A 20,659-nucleotide genomic window follows, 5' to 3' on the forward strand; every position below is an offset into this window, starting at 1 on the left:
TGCCGGAACCCACAGATGGAAGGAAGTGTTGAGCCTCCTCGGCCCACTAGAGAGAAGACCCTACTTTCTAAATCCCCCAGCCCCCCAGCCTGCGCTGGACTCTGCCTGCAGGGGTGAGAAGTGATAACCTCTAACTTCCTTCTTTTCTAGGCCTCCCCTGACTCTATGCAGTCTTGGGAAGCCAGGAGTTTAAAAATTTGAATGTGTTTTTATCTACTTCCTGTGAATTTGAATCTCCGTGGAGGGCCACTCATCGAAAGAGAACTATTGCAATGTGAAATCTGTTTCCATCAGACTAATACTTAAATGTTTACATTTATTTACCTTCTGCTCGAAAACAAGTTTTGTTCTAATTAGGCAGAGCTTAAGGACTATAGTACATGACGTTTGTTTATAGGTACGAAGAACGAATATGGCTGGATGCAGCTCTTCCAGTGGTTACACACACTACGTGGAGGATGTGAGAGGAACTGGGAAGCAGACCAGACACAACCTAGATCTGCATCGTACCTGTCCTTCCACATCTGAACGACCAAGGTATGACCACAGTATAAAGTCTCATAATCACTCTCGAAGTGAACAGAAGAGTTTGAAGCATGTTAAGTTGGGGGGCGGGGCAGGAGAATAAAACTCAGGCAAGAAGCAAGGAGAATGCAGCATTGCCTGCTTACTCCTTTCACCTCCAGGAGCATGGCAGTTGGGAGAACACCACTGGTTTTGTGTGTGCTGGGGAAGTATGGGACTGTTGTTTTAGGATTTGTTTTTATGTTTGGGTTTTAAGCCCATAAGAACACCAATGAGTTAGATTTTACAGGTATCACAAGGGTAATTTTTTTTTAAATTTATTTATTTATTTAGTTTTGGCTGTGTTGGGTCTTCGTTTCTGTGCGAGGGCTTTCTCTAGTTGTGGCAAGCGGGGGCCACTCTTCATCGCGGTGCGCGGGCCTCTCACTGTCGCGGCCTCTCTTGTTGCGGAGCACAGGCTCCAGACGCGCAGGCTCAGTAGTTGTGGCTCACGGGCCTAGTTGCTCCGCGGCATGTGGGATCTTCCCAGACCAGGGCTCGAACCCGTGTCCCCTGCATTAGCAGGCAGATTCTCAACCACTGCGCCACCAGGGAAGCCCCAAGGGTAATTATTAAATTACGGCACTGACTCAGACATGGACAATAAACTCACACTAGCCTATTTAAATAACTATTGTATTTCATTGATTTTATGATGTGCCTATTTAAAAAAACATTTTACTATCTCTAGAAATCCGTATGCATCTTGCAATCTGTGACATCAGAGATTCAATGAAAGACAGTATTTATGGAGCATTTATTATTGAACAAGAAATGACATTAGATGTTGTGGAATATACATGGCCTCTGTCCTCAAATATTTTCCAATGAACTTGCATGACAGCTCATAATAAAGTTTTAAACAGATGCTACAGCCATGGTTTCCAAACTGTGTGCCAAGGGACCCCGGGACACAACAGCTAATGTTTTTTTTGTTTGTTTGTTTTTTTAATAAATTTATTTATTTATTTATTTTTGGCTGCATTGGGTCTTCGTTGCTGTGCGCAGGCTTTCTCTAGTTGCGGCGAGCGGGGGCTACTCTTCGTTGCGGTGCGCGGGTTTCTCATTCGGTGGCTTCTCTTGTTGCAGAGCACGGGCTCTAGGCATGCTCAGGAGTTGTGACACACGGGCTTCAGTAGTTGTGGCACATGGGCTCTAGAGCGCAGGCTCAATAGTTGTGGCGCACGGGCTTAGTTGCTCCGTGGCATGTGGGATTTTCCCGGACCAGGGCTCAAACCTGTGTCCCCTGAATTGGCAGGCGGATTCTTAACCACTTAACCACCAGGGAAGTCCCACAACAGCTAATGTTTAAGCTTTCAAGTGAAATACAGTGATAGTCAACCTCTGTTGGCCTCCACAACTACTAGTTCATTGTGGTTCCACCAGAGATTCAGGGTAGATTGTACTATTCTTTTTGTGTGTGTGTGCTATTTTCTTTTTGGTGATGCCATATCTTTTGCAAAGCTGAATTTTTGTCTGTTGTGATTAAAAGCAAGTGCTGGGTGAAAATCAGTGTGGAACAGAAAATGAGAGTGGCAGTGTCCAATCTGATTCCAAGGTGTGAGAAGTCGTGTAATGTCCAACAGGTGTACACACCCTCTTTGTAATTCATCATGGTTATTTAAGAACAGGATGCAAATGTTCTTTGTTCTTCTAATTCATGTGTTATTATTTTTTCAAAGAGCTACTAAATTGTCAGGACAGAAATACTTATTAGGTTGTTGAGACCAAACCACTTAATAAATGGAATGGAAGGCATTTCTTCTGGCTTAAGGGCTCTGTGAAAAAATGGCTGAGACCCTAAGTTCTCTGTGAATCTGTACAAGCTGAAACATAATTATGACTTGCTCAGGGCCACCCTAAAGCAAGGAAAACAAGAAAGCTAAAGAAGTTATTTAAAATTTTGAATTTATCTTTAAATCTAATACTTGCACATAGTAAAACAAAGAAAAAGGTAAAGAACTTTATTATTTTATTTCCTCCATTGATTGCCTTGAAAACTGTATTTTTATTCATTTATTTATCTATACATTTTTGGCCGTGCCACACGGCTTGAGGGATCTTAGTTCCCTGACCAGGGATTGAACCCAGGCCCCGGCAGTGAAAGCACGGAGTCCTAACCACTGGACCGCCAGGGAATTCCCGAAAACTTTAAATAATACACTTCAATCTCCATTTCCGATTCCACCAACTTTAGGGACTGTCTCCTAAGCCATTGTCATGTAAAATGAGGATGTATGGGCCCCAATCTTTCCCTGGTCCTCTCCTCCCGACTTTACCTCCGTACTTCCACCTCTGTCTTCTATACTTTCCACTATCCCGATTTATCACATTTCTATTTTGCTCTGTAATCAGATAACGAAATCTCCTGCGTTTTGTCCGTAGGTATAATTTTGAAAGTTAAACGCCAATGAACAGCATTTATATGATGAAGACTCTGTAACTCTTGTTCCCTTCAGAATCAAGTGGGATGTTAGCTTCACATTTCTGTGGTCCAACACTAGGACCCTTGTGTCTTAGTATCAAGAAGTGGAGTCTCTTGGTTCTGAAAACATGTTGTTCAACGTCATTCCACATTTTACTTGGCTTCACATTTGGATCATGTCTTTCTCGTAAAGCCTCCCCCACGCGCCCAAGTTACTACGAGCGTACCTCGGAGTTACTGTGGGTGCAGCTCTAGAACACCCCAATAAAGTGAGTCACATCAATTTTTTGGTTTCCCGGCACATAGAAAAGTTATGTTTTCACTATACTGTGGTCTATTAAGCATGCAATAGCAGTGTGTCTAAAAAAACAATGTACATACCTTAATTAAAAAATACTTTATTGCTAAAAAAAATGCCAAAACAACTAAAATAGTAACATCAAAGACCAACTGATCACAGATCACTATAACAAATATAATAATGAAAAAGTCTGAAATATTGTGAGAATTACCAAAATGTAACACAGAGACATAAAGTGAGCAAATGCTGTTGGGAAAATGGCGCCGGTAGACTTGCTCAAGGCAGGGGTGCCACAAATCTTCAATTTGTAAAAAAAAGCAATATCTGTGAAGTGCAGTAAAATGAGGTATGCATGTAATTACAATTGATCCTTGTTATGTGCAGTGGTTCTGTTCTATAAAGTAGGCAGGACACTAAATTAGTGAGTAGTGAACAATTGTTCCTGGGGAAACAGGGTTAGGTTGCTGTCAGCCTCTGATCACAACTTTTTCATCAATGGATCAGTACAAAACCTTGTTTGATGTATGTTTCTTTTAACGACACCTTATTTAATATGAATTGTTGATTCATTTACATTGAACTCACGGCCAGCAGCACAATAACTCTTGCTTGAATACAGCTTATCTAACACACATATTTTCTACATAAGGCACAGCTCAGCCTCCTTGCGCTTAGGAACACTAGACAGCACTTCAAGACTACACTTGGGGGCCATTTTATACAGTGAAATCACTAACAGAAAGCACAAAAATGTGAAAAACGTGACACTAAATAGACCATGAAAAAGACCCTCGTATGCAGGGTGGGAGATGAAACAGGAAGGTAGAGTGTGGCCTTGTTTGACCTCAGCGGGTAAGGTGTGCAGTGGATGAGTCAGTGTTTTCTGCTCTGTGCCTGTCTTTGAAAGACCACAAAAGCGCCACGAGTATTGATTTGGGGTTACAAATAAATTTCAGTGAGTAGGCAAGTTCGCAAATATGGAATCTGTGAATAATGAGGGTTGACTGTACTTTTTCTCTGTTCTTGTTGACGAAAGAGAAATGTGCCTTTACCATATTCTAAAAGTCACCCAGCTTCTCAGTCACACTGCTCTTTGCAGGGGGCACTTCTTTCCCAGAGACTGTTCCTGAAGCCCTCTGAGCTGGGCTCCAGTGTGGAGTGGTTCTTTTACCCAGTGGTCATCCTTCCCAGCTCATCCCTGATGCCTTGGCTTCTTCTTTCTTGGCTTTCTCCCTTGTTTTCCGTTTATCTGCCTCATGTATCTCTTCAGAGACAGCACTGAGAAGTAAATTTTGTTTTCTTACACAAATGGAATTGTCTTTATTGAATGATCTTTGGATTATTATTTGGTGGAGTTTCTAGCATCAAAATTGCTAGCATCAAAATCATTTTGCTTCAACGTTTTGAAGCCATTGATCCATCATTTTTGGCATCCGGTGTTACAGAGAAGTTGGGTAGCCCCCATCTCCCAAGCTTTAAAATTTTCTCTGTATGTTCTAAAATTTCACAAGGATGTATCTAGGTGTCAGCACTTGATGATAAGCCTGTTCAATTTGAAGACTATTCATAACTCCTGGAATTTTTTTCCTGTCATGTATTTGATTATTTCCTCCCATCTCTTAATTTCTCCCACTTCTCCCTTTACTTGTCTCTTAGTGGGATGCCTGTAAACCAGGTCTTGGATCTCCTAGATTGCTCCCCCAAGTCTCTTAACCCTTTTTTTTAAGGATTTTTTTTTGATATGGACCATTTTTAAAGTCTTTATTGAATCTGTTACAATATTGCTCCTGGGTTTTCTTTTTTTTTTTTAATGTTTTGGTTTTTTGGCGCAAGGCATGTGGGATCTTAGCTCCCTGACCAGGGATCGAACCCGCACTCCCTGCACTGGAAGGCGAAGTCTCAACCACTGGACCGCCAGGGAAGTCACAAGTCCCTTAATCTTTTCCTTCCGTTTCTCAGTCTTTAATTTTTATTTTGGTAATCATATTGTTAATTTCTGAACATTCTTCTTGTTCTCTGATTGGTTTTTTTTCATAGCATCCTGTTCTTTTATGAATGCACCATGTCTTCCAATCTCTCTGAAACTAGTTGGGATGTGTTTACATCATCTTCTTTCTCTAAATTATTTTATCCAGTCAGTTGTCCTATTTATTTATTTTCATCTTTTTCATGTTGGCTTTCCTTACATGTCTGGTGATCTTTGGTCATGCATTCATATTTAAGAATGAAAGACAAGGTTGCTTATTACAGGCAGATAGGATAGAAAAGCTTTCCTCAGATACTGTTTGGTAGGCATGGTTCCTGTTTGGGACCTCTGGGTACATGTGCAGGGCATGCCAATTAGCAGGCATCACCTTAGGGTCCCTGGTTAGGAACTGAGAGCCCCCAAACGCCAGAATGAGGGAGGTTTCCTTGGTAGAGCCATACCCATCCTCCAAATTCTAGACCTGCCCTGTGGTTGTTCAATTTCTTTAGAGAAGAAACCTCAGATCATTAGTTTGGAGGATAAATGCCAGATTTGCAGAAGCTCTACTAGGAGTAGGGGAGGGAGAGAGGCCAATTCACCTGGCTGTTCTGGAGACAGACCTTCAATGACTCCCCATTTTTCATCCTGCCCACCTTCAGGGCAGCTCCCTCCTGCTTTTATTCTTAGCTGTGGCTCTTCCTGCAATGCCATCCACATGTTCCTATGTACTTTCAGTCATAGAAAGAAATCTGCTGAAATTTGCTGAACTCTCCCATTTGCTGATGACCATCACCAGCCCCTGCCCCTTTGTTGTGAAGTGTTTATTTTCTTTGTAAGTTTTTACCATTATTTCTGTGGGCTCTAGAGAAGGAAAGCTCATGTGCTCAGAGTCCATCATTTAGAACTGGAAACCAAAAGTGTGACTTTAATTTAACATCTTAACAAACATCATTCGGGAATTAGCCTAGTAAGTACACTAGTAAAAGGAAAAGTTCAGGTGTTTTGTAATTGAGTAAGAATGTCACATTGAAAAATTTAGATTACTTTCATCACCAGGTGAGTCACTGGAAACTAACTGGTCCTGAGATAATTGAGAAATATAAAATTTCATATCAAGAGACTGTATAAGACTCACTAATAGAATCAGACCTCAGTGTGTCTGTATTTGCATAATTATAGCATATGGGATTCCTATAAACAATATTTAAAACTACACTGTAATCCCAGATGGGAGGAGAAGAAAGAAAGGAAACATCCTAAGCATTTGCCCTTATTCAATGAATTGCTCTTGGTGAGAAACAGCAAACTTAATACACTGATTGCCTTCATGAAAAGACAAAATAATCTGGTTTCTTTAGACCACTATCTTCCTTTAATTTAAATAAGTTCTTACTCAAGCAAAAACAGCTGATAAAGAGTAAACTAATTTTTATGCCTCAAACAACTTCTTGAAGTTTTTATTATATGCAAACTGAAGAGGAACAAGGCAAAGTAGCCAACTGGCAAGATGGTCCGTTAGCAGCCGTCAGCAATCCTGATTTAAATGACCATTTTTTCTGCCGCCAAGCTTTTGCAAAGTGTCTTTCAAAAAGAGAGAGCAGTCAACACTTGAGATCTGGAGCAATAATTATAGGCCAGTGTGTCACAGGTGAAGATTGGTTGGGCTGATGAACCACCGTGACAAAGGATCTAGAATTTCAAAACAGCTTATTTTATTTATTTTTTTAATTGGAGTATAATTGCTTTACATAGTTGTGTTAGTTTCTGCTGTACAACGAAGAGAATCAGCTATATGTATACATATACTCTGAGATCATTCCCTTCAGAAGTATATAAATCAAAATACTTTCATATATACATTATTTTAAATCTAAAACTAAGAGGTCTTATAGCTTTTTAATGATGGAAATTAATTTAAAAAACTTTAAATGTTTTCTGTAAGGTTCATAAACATGAAATTCATAGTGTCACCCCCCCTAATAGATTCATTTTAAAATTGCTGAAATTTATTCAATTTATTCATTTTTAGTTCCCATGATACTTCCCTAATCTGTAGTATTGTGCTTCAGAATATTTTATATTGTAAATATTTATGAAAAAACAAAGTAGTTCTGCAATGAAGCATCTTTACTTTGTCAGTTCAAAACTATCCTTTGGGAGAATAAAATGAGATGAAATAAAACTAGGTAGGACATAAGGGAATTCAATATAATTATATTAACTATATGTAGAAATATATTTTTAAACGGTATGAAAAAAGTCTCTTAGCCTCCTACCTGATAAAATTCTAACATATTTTGGTGTGTTACCCTAAATACTGTATTAAAATAATAGAAGTTTATTAGTATTATTTTGTAGCTGTGAAAACCATTTTCAGTAGTCCCAGCTAAATCACTTGCTCTATTACAGTTCCATTTATGAACTCCAAGGGCAAATCATTATTGCGCAAGTAATACTTTGCAAATCATTTTCTTCCACGGCCACCTTTAAGTGAATGAGAAGAGTCAATAATCTTATTGTCATATATGTTAAAGCACATTAACAATTTATAACGTAAAGAGCTGTATCAAATGCAATTTCATTGAAATGACACTCGGATCAAATTAATCAAGTTAACCAACCATGAACGTTAGAACCAAGCGTTAACTCAATTTATTTAAATTATACTATTGGATTACAAATCATTCCCTTTTAAAAAAGCATTGCAAGTCCTGCCCTGGAATAATCTGGCGGGAAACTCAACTGCCAGCACATTCTTTATAATTCAGAGGCAGAGGATACGTGGCCATCTGGGGCACTCTAGAAGGGGTGGGGAGCAGAGCGAGGGATGGATGGAGCAGACGTGGAGTAGATTTAGGATATCTGCTGCTATTGCAGTATATGCTGACTTTTTAAGACGTTTTGTCTTTGTTGAACCAGAGCTAAGTTTTGTTTTGCTTTGTTTTTGTTTTTGCTCCTTTGTTATTAGCCTTATGTTATTTTGTAATATAAATATATTTGGCCACCTATGGTACTAGTTGGATGAGAAATTAATATAAATGAATGAATAAAAATACTTTGAGCTCTCTTTGTTTCTGAGTTAGCAACGCACCCCAGAAGAAAATGAACCGGTTTGCCTTCCTGAATCTATTTATTCACAGAAAACATAATAAAAACAAAACCATTCACTGGGTCCAGCCGGCTTTCGTCTTTTTGCTCTTTTGAGAATTAACGAATTGCAACAGTGGACAAGCTATCCTGTTTCCTTAAAATCGAATAGTTTCAAATTAATAGTGAGGTGTATTGTTTTACAGTGATCTGTCTTGCTGCCCTGAGCAGGGGACTAGCTTTGAACCAAGATGACCTGCTCAGGGAGGGCGAGGGGATGTGGCAGCTCCCTTTGGCAGTGGGTGAGTGGACCAGTACCAGTGAGTGGGTGGGCTGCAGCCCCTGGGGCTGCCTGACCCACCAGGGGCTCCCAGAGACATCCATGACTGCTGGGCCAGTTGTGGGCTCTCAAAGCTAGAGCAGACTGTGTGCTGAGCAGAGGCAGCTGCCCAGAACCGCTCTTCCTCCATCCCTCCCCCTGCCTGCCCCTCCCCACCCTGTTTTCCTTACTGTCAGTGCTAAGGCAGGGGCTGCACTGCGGGGACCAGTGGCTGGGGGGCTGTTGCTTCAGCTGCAGTGTTCTGTGCTGGTGACAGGCACTGTTGCTCCCTGGTCAGAGCTGTGAGGGTGCATGTTGTATCACCTGCACCAGGTAAGGGCGACGGCCAGCCTCTGTAGGGTGCATCATGGTGGGAGAATGGAAGGTACAGTGGACGGAGGAGGGGGGGATCCAGTTCTGCATAGACCAGCTGTGGCCCTTAGGCAAATCACCTGACTTTTCAGAACCTTCCTTTTGCTCAAACAAAGCCTTTCAGAAGCTCTAATATGTATAACACACAGAAGGAGGGGGAGTTATGCCGGTTGGAGTGGGGAAGGCCTGGGAAGCTTGATGGCTTGGTCCCCACCCTTTCCTGCTTTGGGCCTCTGGGCCCTGTGGCGCTCCACTGGAGAACCATGGCACCAGCTGACCTCTGAGGTCCTTTCTGACCTAAAAGTTGCTGCTACTCTAGGAAGATGCTCAAAATGTCACTCCTCCTGAGCCCCAACCCTCCATCTGTTACTTCGTTCATAGAGATGGAACAATCAGGTAGAATTAAATCACATGCCGGTGATCTTTCTTTCAGAGTCACTATTTCATCACCCATGATAACAACAGAAAGGAAAAAGTGGGCCTGAAAAACTGCTTTACTTTGTTTATGGCCTGCCTCTTCTCCACCCCAAGACAATGATCGACATTGTTTACTAAAGAACAGCAGAGGTGAAAATCCAGTTTAGAAGCAAGGGGACAATGATGACCACCTCATTGAAATTCTGGAAAACTGGTCAATTTGGAAGTATAGCACTCTGGTGGGGAACCCAGTGAATTATTGTCTGATCTAAAAGTTTATGTTGTGTATGGTATGAGCTATTGGAATTTACCTTTTCATAGTCTACCACCACTATTTACTGTAATGGTTTTATTGAGCAGTGAAGGCAGCAAAAGTACAAGTTACGCAGTTCTGTGTATGAACCATTACTGCTGCCAGGCCAGTGAACAGAGGGCCTGGGATTTCCTGGAAAAGTTTGACTTCATTTTGTTATATTTTTGTCCTGTTGTCATGGAAATAACCCACATTTAGGCATCAAAACTATATCATCAAGACTACCTCTCATATTCAGAAACGACCTCCAAACCTTTGGTCAGACCATGTATTGCAATTTTGACCTAAACAATACGGTCACTGTAGCTTATTCTTGTGGCATCACAGAATCAGCTGAAATAAATGTCCCTGTACAAGGCTGGTGGTCGTACGCCTGTTTCCACACATGTTCTGTCAAAGCATGGGAATTTTGACTTGAATTACTTACTCCATTCCAAGTCCAAATTGGCAATGCCAGTCAAATAAATTGGGCAAAGTATGATGGATGGTGAGATGGATAAATGAACAATAAAGGCTTCAGAGAAACCACCAAATTTATCTTATTTAATACTTCTTGACGAGACAGTTTAAAGTACAGTGTGATGTGGCTCAATCTGATGCTCTTTATCTTTTATTGACATAGGTAAAACAGTGATGCAAACAGGAGTTTAAAAAGAAAATCTGCATACACTAATGTTAAAATGAACATAATCTGAGAATCACTGGAACGCCAGCACCTCCTGTTCCGCCACATGCACATGAGGATGTGGGGCTGTGGAGTGAGGCTGCCTGGGCGGGAGTCCTAAATCTACCACCCACCGGTTGTGTGGTGACCTTGGGCACATTTTAACCTCTCTCTTCTCTTCTGTAAGATGGGTATAACAACCGTGCCTACCTATAGGGCTGTTGTAAGAATGATAAGCGTTGATACCTTTGAAGGGCTTGGAACAGTACCTGGCAAGCAGTAAGGCATTTAGTAAACATTAGCTACTATGACTTATTTCCACAAAAGAAAGTTTTAGAGACTATTTTCACAGAATGCAGGCTAACATTTTAATTCAAAAGTGACTATTATAATACTATAGTGCTGGATTTGTGTGTAACATGAGGTTTAAAACTCAGTGATGTCTTTCTGCTTCTCTCATTGATCTTAGGAGGCAATGTAAAGGGGTGGAAAAGAAATAGTCCTGGGAAAACACTAAGAGCCACATACTCTACAGCAAATACTTTTGTTTTTCCCAAGGCTGGGCAGTTTGGGCCCCTCTTGTTCTAATCCCATATTCCCCACCTTCCGTCTGCCTGGGAACCCACAATTATCGCAATGTTAGACCCATAGGATTTCACAAAATCATAATCTAAGACTGAAAAGGACCTGAGTGACGAGTCATTTAGACCACTCCTGCCCAATTTTAGCCACAATAAAAGCGAGGGGTTGTGGTCATTGAACAACTTGTCCATGGCTACACGGGGACTGGGTGAGACCAGACCCAGTCCCCTCACCCCCACTTCTGGAACCCGGGTCTGGGGCTGTTTCTCTTATACTTTGTTGTGTGTTTCATCCCCACTGGCACCTAGCATAGTATTATGTACACATCTGACATTCAAAAACTATTCCTTAAATGAGTGAATGAATAAGTGAAACCAACCTTAAATATTTGTTTTGAAAGTACTTTGGAGTTCCTTTTGTAATATTTGGGGGGGGGGGATGAATTATCTTCTCAAACACTTTTTCCTCCAACCTAATTCCCAATATGCATACCATTGTGCATCTAGGGGAAAACCAATCCCCCATTCTCATGTTTCCATTACATTCTTTTTTAAAATACCACCTTCCAATACCATTGTTAGAACTCATGTCCTCATTTTTTCCTTCTAAATCTAACTTAAGATATTCATAGAATCATAGTGATGAAAGCAACTGTGACCTGTTCATTTAGTTCACTCCCCAGCCTGAACCTGGGCAAGGCAGGCCAGGACTCAGCCTGCGAGGGAATGCACATCATCCTGCTGAGCAAAGAGGAGGTGCTAGCCAGAGCCTGGTGTCTGCACCAGACTTCCTTCTGCCTGCCTTGTCTCCTCTTCCCCTTTCCCTCCAAATCCTGCTACATTCCCTGTGAAGCCTCGCCCAAGGCTTCCCATCCAGCTTAGAATTCTCTTCTTCCTTTAAAAACTGTCATAGCATTTTAATTATGGCTTTTATTCCACATTATCAATCACTTTTAAATTAATTGTGTTTAGTTATCCAAGCAACATATAAATTAATCCAAGTTGTAAAATTTCAAATATTATAACAACGGTTATGGATGGGTATGATTAATATGATTAAAGTCCTCCACAATGCATCTAATTCTTGTTTCTTTTAGTGGGTGTCTTGTTCTACACCTCTCCTATCCATTTTTACTTATAGAAATTCACAGTTTTATTTTGTTTTTACAAAAATGGTACCATTCAACAAATATTGTTCGGTAATTTGCTTTTTTCGTTAATAATGCATCTCGATGACCTTTCTTAGTAATATATAGACTTACTTCATTGTTTTTAACTGCTTCCTAATTTCCCAGAAGATGTACCAGAGTTTATTTAGCCATTCTCTATTGATGGCCATTAGGGTTGTTTTCAATTTCAGAATTACCAAAACTCTGCCATGGAAGGGAATCACATAATCTGTGTACATGCCTGCCTGCTTCTCTAGGGTACCTACCAAGAAATGGAATTGCTGGGTCACACAGAATGTGAACATTATTAATTTTAACAGTGCCAAACTGCCCTCCCAGTTGGCTATATTAATTTACACACCTGTCAGCAGTATATAAAAGTACCCGTTTTCATACTAGCTTGCCAATCTTAATCACTTTTCCCCTTCTTTTACCTTCCTATATATTTTATTTCCTAGGTTTGGGGGTGTATGCTCTCTGAGAGCAGGGCCCATGATCTCCTCATATTTGCGTTTCTTCCCCTATCCAGAGGGGTTTAAAAATTGGTGCTCCATAAACACCTGTTGAATGATCTCTAACCATACGTTTTTCGTTCATCTCTGGGCAGTGCACACTTTTCAAAAGCATTTACCAAGACAGCATCTAACTTTGAGAATGAAAAACATTCTAAGAAAGTTGGTTGATTTTTTTGCACATTCCTCCCGCTGAACAAGTTAACAGATATCTTTCATTTAAAGTTGCCTAAGACAGGATTCTCTCCTGCCTTGCTGGCAGGGGGCAGTGAAAACAGACCTGGTTATCTCAGACAATAGCTAGCAGCGTGTCCCACCCACTGGGAAACAGCAGACCAAAGGCGCCTCACAATCCCTGGGAACTAGACAGAAGATGGAATGGTGAAGGAGAAGGGTCACAATCTTTGGAACATTCTGGATCTAAGAAGGTAAATTCTTTTATAGAGTTTTGAAATAGAGGAAACCATTAATAATGTCTAAAGCATGGCAATAAATGGATCCAGGTGAGGAGGAACTGTGACAGGGTAGGAAAAACTGGAGTGAAGAACTGGGCATAAGGAAATTTGGATACAGGGAATAGGGGTTTTAAAGGTGTGAATTACGTGATTCAAGAGAAACACTTCCTCCAGGCCAATATTTATTTATATGATAATCTTGGGCTAAAGCAATTCTAAAAATGCACGAGTGTAGTCCCAAATCTTGGCGCTCTGAACATTTATTTGAAAATAAGAAGAGTTTTCCAAAGGGGTAAGAGATAACTTTCAGCTAAATATGAAAGAATTGAGAATTAACGTGTAGCTTGGTTTGTGTTTCACAAAAGAACTGCTCCTAAATAAGAAACATAAAGGAAGACACATGTTCGCTCTTAATAATGTTTCCTTTTCTCTCACCTACTGAACCGTTTCAATAGTAACTGCGCAGCCCAGTGAGGGTACAATCGCATTTCGACGCAAACAAATGAGAAGTGAGGAAACCATTTGCCCTGCTGGACCGATTGGGGAATGGCCCCCTGAGGCTGGACCGATACACCTCAGTTCATTAGCGCTGCTGGAAAACCCAAACTGCCCTTACTTTACCATCAGGGCCTTGGGGCTGTGGTCCCCGCTGCACTCCCTTAACCAGACATGGACCCGCGCTTTGGTTTCTCGGCTCATCTCTTTTCGCCCCTTTCATCCCTTCTCCCACCCTGGGGCCGTTGCCAATAAACCTAGCAGTGACCGGGCCTAAATCAAGCCCGTTGTGGCCCATTTTTGGCCAAGAACGATCAGCGTCTGGAAACTACTGGAGGAGGAGGCGCATTTGGCCCTTTGGGGGCTCAGTGCCCTTTTGGCCACCGTTGTGTGGAACAAAGAGGGCAGGAGCGGAGGGCGCCCCCAGGAGGAATGGCGGGAAAAGACATCCGTGGGCGCGATTCAGGAGGCGGGCGAGGCTGGAACTAGGGTGCTCCCGGAGAGCGGGCTAGGCGCCCGGGGAAGCATGGCTGGTCCCCGCCCGCTGCGCCCAGCACGCGATTCGCCCCGAATCTGGCGGCCGGCGCAGCCCTTTCCTGCGTCGCAGCCTCTTTACTTTTATTCCTCCCCCCCTCCGATTATTATTACTATTCTTTCCCGCGCAAAGCGGGAACCCGGGACTGCCCAAGCGAGCGGCGGAGGGGCCGCCATTTCCCCGGGAAAGCTCAGCGCGCGTCCGCACCGGGCGCCCCGGAAAGGGAACCAGAGGGGAGTGCCCGGCCCCGAACCCTCCTCCGCGCCGGCTGGGGACTCACAGCCGCCCGCGGCGCCCCGCTCACCGCGCAGCAGCCCCCGACCCTCGCCTCCGCCGCCCGCGTCCCCGGCCTGACCTTCTCCGGCGCGGCCCACCCCCGGACCCCGGTCCCTTCCCTCCTCCCGGCGCCTCCGCGCCCCTTCCATTGTCAGCCCGGAGCAGCCGGCACCCGACCTGGGCACCCTCTGAGGCCCCCAGAGCGGCCCTGCCCGGGCTCTCTCGGCCCCTGCGCAGACCACCGCCCCGGACCAGTCCCCCTCGGCGGCCGGGCGTCTCCCTTCTCCCCCTCTGCGCCCCCAACGCCGCATCTCCAGGAGCCCTCCGCTCCCTCGGGACAGCCTCGCCCGGGGCTCGCGTCTGGACCCCGCATCCCTCCTCCCTCCCTCAACGCCCAAGATGCCCCCGGCTCCTCGCCGGCCACAGGAATTTTACCGCTTCTTTAGCAAACCCCCTCCCCCTTTATTTCCTGAGGAGGCAAGTTGGGCAGCTTGATTTATTAATTTGTCTTTCTTTCTTTCTTTTCTTTCTTTCTTTCTTTTTTTTTTTTTTTTTTTTTTTGCGGGTAGGGTCGGCTCTCTGGGGAGCGCCCGCAGGGGCTGGGCGGTGAGGAGGGGCAGGGGTTCTCTCCAGCCCCTGCACTGCCCCCGCGGCGCGTTTTGTTTCCAGACCCCGAAGCCCCCTGAACAATAATGCCACCGCCATGGCGGGCTCACCTGGTGCTGTGCCGCCTGCTCTGGGCGCCCGGTGCCCTCCGCGCGCCGCTCCCAGGGCGCAGGTTCGGCCCGCGCGGCGCCGGTGCCGGGCAGGACTCTTTGCCTTTCTTTGGGTTCTATCTGTGCGTGTCAATGGCGGCAAGCGGCAGTTCTCCGGGCCGCGGATAGTAGCGGGGGGAGGAGGAGGAGGGAGAAGGGATTGCTCCTTCTCCACATAACCACCTCTAGGAGGAGTCGCTCAGCCTCATCCCCCGCCAGCCCAGGCTCCGCGACGGGTCCTGGGCTTTCGGTGGGGCTTGATGAGCTATTGTCCTTCAGGAGCATTAATGATGAAACCGCGCGGCCTCCGCGTCGCTGGCGGATCCGCTGGGTACGCTGAAGGCCACTTGCTAAGATGAGGCTTTCCCCAGAGCTGGGGACAGAGGCGCTATGGTCACGATCCAGAGTCTCCTGTTAGCAGGATCCACCTTTGGTGGAAGAAGGCGGCGTGGGCGTTCATCCGGCAGTTCTAGGGAGAGCCTTAGAAGGTGAAAGGGAAAAAATGCCACCTTCGATGGTCTCGTGTCCTGAAATAATAATAAATACATTAACGATTGTGTCCACCACTGGGACGATAGCATAGCATAGGGTGGCCATAGCCACGACAACTGAGAATTTATATCCATGCCTGCATCTTAGCCTTTTATAAATTAAGACAGAATCCAGCGTTGCATATTCTTTGGAGTAGCAGATGTTTGTTTTCATGGGTAAGACTGTGTGCATGGACATAATTTTTAATTCAGTGGCTTTACAGTGTGTTAGTTTGTAATCTCAGGGGGTATTAAGACTAGCACGAGGCTATTGTTTTAAGGATTTCTATTAGTTTCTGGAAAAAATATTTTTATAGGGGTGTGGTGGACAATATCAGGTGTGAAAATGGGGTTAGTAGTTGCTCTGTTCTACTGGAAGCCAGTGCTGTCCTTTGTAACTCTAGATGTTGGCCAGGGCTTCATGGCTGGGGTGAATCAAAGGAATTTGTTTATTTCAGCGGGAAATGCTAACTTGCTATGGGCCATCCATGCTTCCTCTGATCTCCTGCTCAGTGAGTCAAAGGACTAACAAAAGGAGAGGCAAATTTTTGATGTCTTCACAAAAGATAAACCCACAGGAAAACACAGTTCTCCAGCATTGGCCAAATAGATGCATTTCAAAGCCTCTTCCATTTGGCAATATTATGTGTATTTACGCCTATAAACTTATAAATGTTTAGGCAATGGGGAAACTTGGGGTGACTAAAAGCCTCCAATAGACTAAGTCCACTCCGCTCTGGATTTATACTAGTTAATCAGGGCTGTTGATGGAATTAGTAGATGGCACATTAGACTGGGTGCATGTCAAAGTGTTTTCTGAGCAATCAGTTGACTTTCCAAAAGATTATGGATAAAGGTACAAATAAACCTCTCTGTTTAAATCTCATATGGCTTCTCAAAGTCTCCTGGGCCCAAAGGTCTCCATTCATTGGGACTTCCTTCACTCGCCTTCCTACTCTTTTTACCCTGTGTATGACCTCACTGTTCTTTGTCTTTTTTTTTTTTTTTTGGCCTTGCTGCGTGGCATGTGGGATCTTAGTTCCCCAACCAGGGATTAAACCTGTGCCCCCTGCATTGGAAGTGTGGCATCTTAACCAATGGACCGCCAGGGAAGTCCTGTCCTTTGTCTTTGCAGGCACTTTCCAGGTCAGCAATCTAGTCAGGATGAAGTCCTCTTTTCCCAAGACATATAGTTATACGGTTTTAAATGATCCCCTGGGGCATCTCAGAATGGTTTCGATTTCCCCTTCTTAGAGGAAGCGCCTATCTCCCTTCTTATATAGATTTCTGATGCCCATTCTAGATCAGAAATAACCTCCAGGCCAACATTCAAGAGGGCTCAGGAGCCTTCTGGGAGTTCTTGAAAAATCTTCCTACCCTGTGACCCAATCAGCCAGGCTGACTGAGATAGAGTTGAATAATTCATCAATATATATTAGATTCACATTCTCCCTGTAACTTCCCAATAAAAATGGTACTCATGGTCATTTTTATGTGGATTTTATGTAACTCGTTTCATCCTAGCATTTTGTTATATGCTCTTCCTGAGAAAGACTGGGTCTAAGAAATTTACTAGTCAGAATTTTTCCCCTTTCATACTGGTTGGTTCCTTCAAATAGATGATGTAGTTGAAATTCAGAGAATCAAGGGAATGTCAGCTTCATAATACTCTGGTTCTTGGAATAGAAGAGATCACAGAGTTCACTTGGTCAAACCCTTTATGTGATAGGAAAATATCTGGTATTCAGGAGGTATAAGGGAGAAATATGCAACCTGATATGCAGATCTAGTTAAATTATCTATATTTAATATTGAACACTTAGCACATGAACAGAAATTTAACACTGAGATAATATTGTATAGTTAAAATACATTTGAAGTAGTCAACATGATTATAAGTTCATCAGGAATCTTGAGTTCTGCGGTGGCCTCCAGCTCAGGGAGCCTCTGACAAGGTGAATAATAAATACTGATAATAAGAGCTTACACTTATGGAATGCTTACTGTGTACATTGTGCTTTACCATTACTAACTCATTTAATCCTGACAACTCTATGGGGTGGGCAGTATTTTCTCCTTTTTACAGGTGTAGAAACTGAGGCAGCAAGTGGGTGAGAAAGCTGCCCATAGCTACAGTTAGGAAGTGGCACTCTCATATTCTTAATTCACTGTTACTGTGGTCGGGGTGTGCGTTTGCTTTAAGCAAAGGAATTTTGTGATTGGTCACAAGGTTGAAAGTCTCTTGACCATTCCCAATACATATCCTCAAGGAGTCAGTGGAAAGCTGATTACAGTAGGTTTGGTTGATTACCATTGCAATGAAAACATTTTCTTAACCCTTGACCTGTATGTGTGCATGATATTATGAATAAACGTATTGATTGTGAGTTGACTCCATTAGCGACAAGGATGTCTCATAAACGTTTTATTGAGATGCAGGATGAACTGCTTCTTTACTTAGAGACAGGCATGTAGCTTGATTTAGAGATGAAAAAATATGAATTAGCCATGCAACCAGATTCATATTCTGTTGGATCTACTAGTAATTCATCCACAAACTCATCTATTTTAAAAATAGTTTTGATTTTGCCCCCCAAAACCTTTTTACTTTTTCATAATCCAAATTAATGATGTTGTGTGAATTGAGTGGGTTTTTATTTTCCATGATTAGTTCTAATCTGGTTTATGACACTTATTATATTTCGTGATCATTTTACCCTTCTGAGATCTTGCTTTGCAATTACCCTATTAATTTCCTGACCTCATCCTCTTCTAGAAGACTATGACATGTAGGCATATATTTATATCTGACATATATAAGTATATGAGTATAAGATTTATATGTCCAGATTAATTTCATTTGAGAATTCTGATCTCCTTTGAAGTAACCTGAGATTCCCTGAGAGTGTCATAAAAACAGATGGAAATCATTGGTTTAAGCTCTTCTTTGAATGTAAGTTAGGCAATTCTAGACGGCGTATTAATTCCATCAAGGCACCAACTGGCATAACTCTAAATAGCAACTTGGGAGCCTGAGGTTATGAATGCCCACAAAGCACCAAGCTAAACAGTACCCCACTATTCTAAGGAATAAACACAGCTTCTAAATGTACCTTATAGCCTGGAAAATATTAGGCAATCTGACTTTAAAATTTTTTATTAGCTAGAAAAATGCTTAGTCTTTCCTGTTGTTATATTTTGAATAGTGCACATGATTAATGTTAAACATTTATTTCCTTGATCTGAACTGGTGGCTTTCAGATCTTAATAATTTATGGAAGTGAATAAATATCCTTAAAGAAAGGACATATAGGCAGTCATTGTGCCAACAAAGCCCATTTTTGGTATCTCTGGCTAAAATGAACATCTTCGTCCCCTAACGAGAAACATTTTACTGGTTCTGATTCTTAAAAACAACTTCAAAATATGTCCTTTATTTTTGTTTTTGCCCATGCTGTCCGGCTTGTGGGATCTCAGTTCCCTGCCCGGGCCACAGCAGTGAAAGTGCCGAGTCCTAACCACTGGACCGCCAGGGAATTCCTCAAATATGTCCTTTTTGACACTATGTCCTGACCTTTTGGTTCTGGGAAAGGGGATTTACATGAGTGGGTGTGTGTGTATAGATGCATATCTATGTATATACATCTACATATGAATGAATAAATATTTGGTGTGTGTGTTACACGTGTGTACATTGTAAGATGGGTAGTCACTGAGATTGCTGTAGCCTCAGAGTTAAGCCTGATTTGGATTTTAAAGGAAACCACCAAATGTTTAGCATTTAACTGATGAACTATATTGTAAAGGAAAATGAAATATTTCAGGTTTTTAAGGGAAATACATTGTCAGCCCCAATTATGCAGAGTTGTAGTTAGGAAAATAAGGCACGTAATGTCATTAAGTTTAATGGAAACAGAACCCGGAGCTAAGGGGAGTGTGCCAGTTGGTATCTTGCTCTGTTCAGTGCCGGAGCTCTCTGGGAGATCATCCCAATACTTCCAGGCAGAGCTCTTTATGACAATTGTGATGGGAAGTGGCAGCATGCATCTAGAGACTTTGGACCTTAGCATCTGTGTTGGGAGATCTGTGCAATGTGGCCTCACACCTAAATGAAATTGCTCTTTACAATTTAAACCCATTCTAGAGAATGGGGGCACTGATTTTACAAATGCACAAAAGCAGAATACCATAGTAAAACTATAATTTATTTATACAAATGGTGTGTTTTTACAAAGGCCATCTGTCGGTTGACTCTCTGATCTAAAACAAATCTGTTTGTTCCCCAGAAGAAATAACATGTCTGTTGAAAAAGGATTTATGGACGACAGGCTGCCCAATCCACCAGCCATTGGTATAATAGTAACTATTTATGGTATATTTACTTCTAAGGGAGTGCTGTGAGTGGAAACTATTACTTGTGAAGTATGGTAATTAATTTTTCATTACCTCAAAGCCAAGAAAAGGAGCCCAGTTGCATTTATTAAGATTGCTGCATGAGAAACATGTTTCTTCTGGAAAAAGAATATAAAATAAAAGCATGATAGGACCATGGGCTTGAACTCAAGCCCTGGATTTGGTTTTGGAGGACAAGAAGACAAATCGCTATTGAATGACCCTGGCCACTTGATCTCTAGGCACCACTGAGAGCCCTTATTGAAAATTAGATCCTACCATTAATACCAAAAGAAAAGAGGACTCTAGGCTGGGAGAAACAGGAATGGAAGAGAAGGGGAGACCCCTGTCTCCATCCTCCTACACAAAAGAGATACTCCAGTGAATATTTATTCATATTTTAATAATTATTTTGGAATGGAATCTAATATTTCTTAATAAGTACCCTTTTTTTTTTTAAAGGAATTCCTTTATTATTTATTTATTTATTTATTTATTTTTGGCTGTGTTGGGTCTTCGTTTCTGTGCGAG

The 20,659-nt window shown here is 42.5% G+C and overlaps 1 protein-coding gene across 3 annotated transcripts in view; it reads right to left on the reverse strand.

The window, feature by feature from the left end:
* Positions 1 to 20,555, reverse strand: part of MACROH2A2 (macroH2A.2 histone) — a gene marked incomplete at its 3' end in the record, with an annotated part of 59,235 nt that extends 38,680 nt beyond the window's left edge. The window contains exon 1 of one of the 3 annotated variants that reach the window (XM_082424559.1): positions 15,168 to 20,555. The remainder of the gene's footprint in view (positions 1 to 15,167) is intronic. The other 2 variants (XM_082424558.1, XM_082424560.1) reach the window with 2 other exon arrangements.
* Positions 20,556 to 20,659: the final 104 nt, after the last annotated feature.

The sequence above is a fragment of the Balaenoptera physalus genome (assembly GCF_965194825.1).
Source record: "Balaenoptera physalus genome assembly, chromosome: 14".
In the NCBI taxonomy this organism is placed as follows: Eukaryota; Metazoa; Chordata; class Mammalia; order Artiodactyla; family Balaenopteridae; genus Balaenoptera; species Balaenoptera physalus.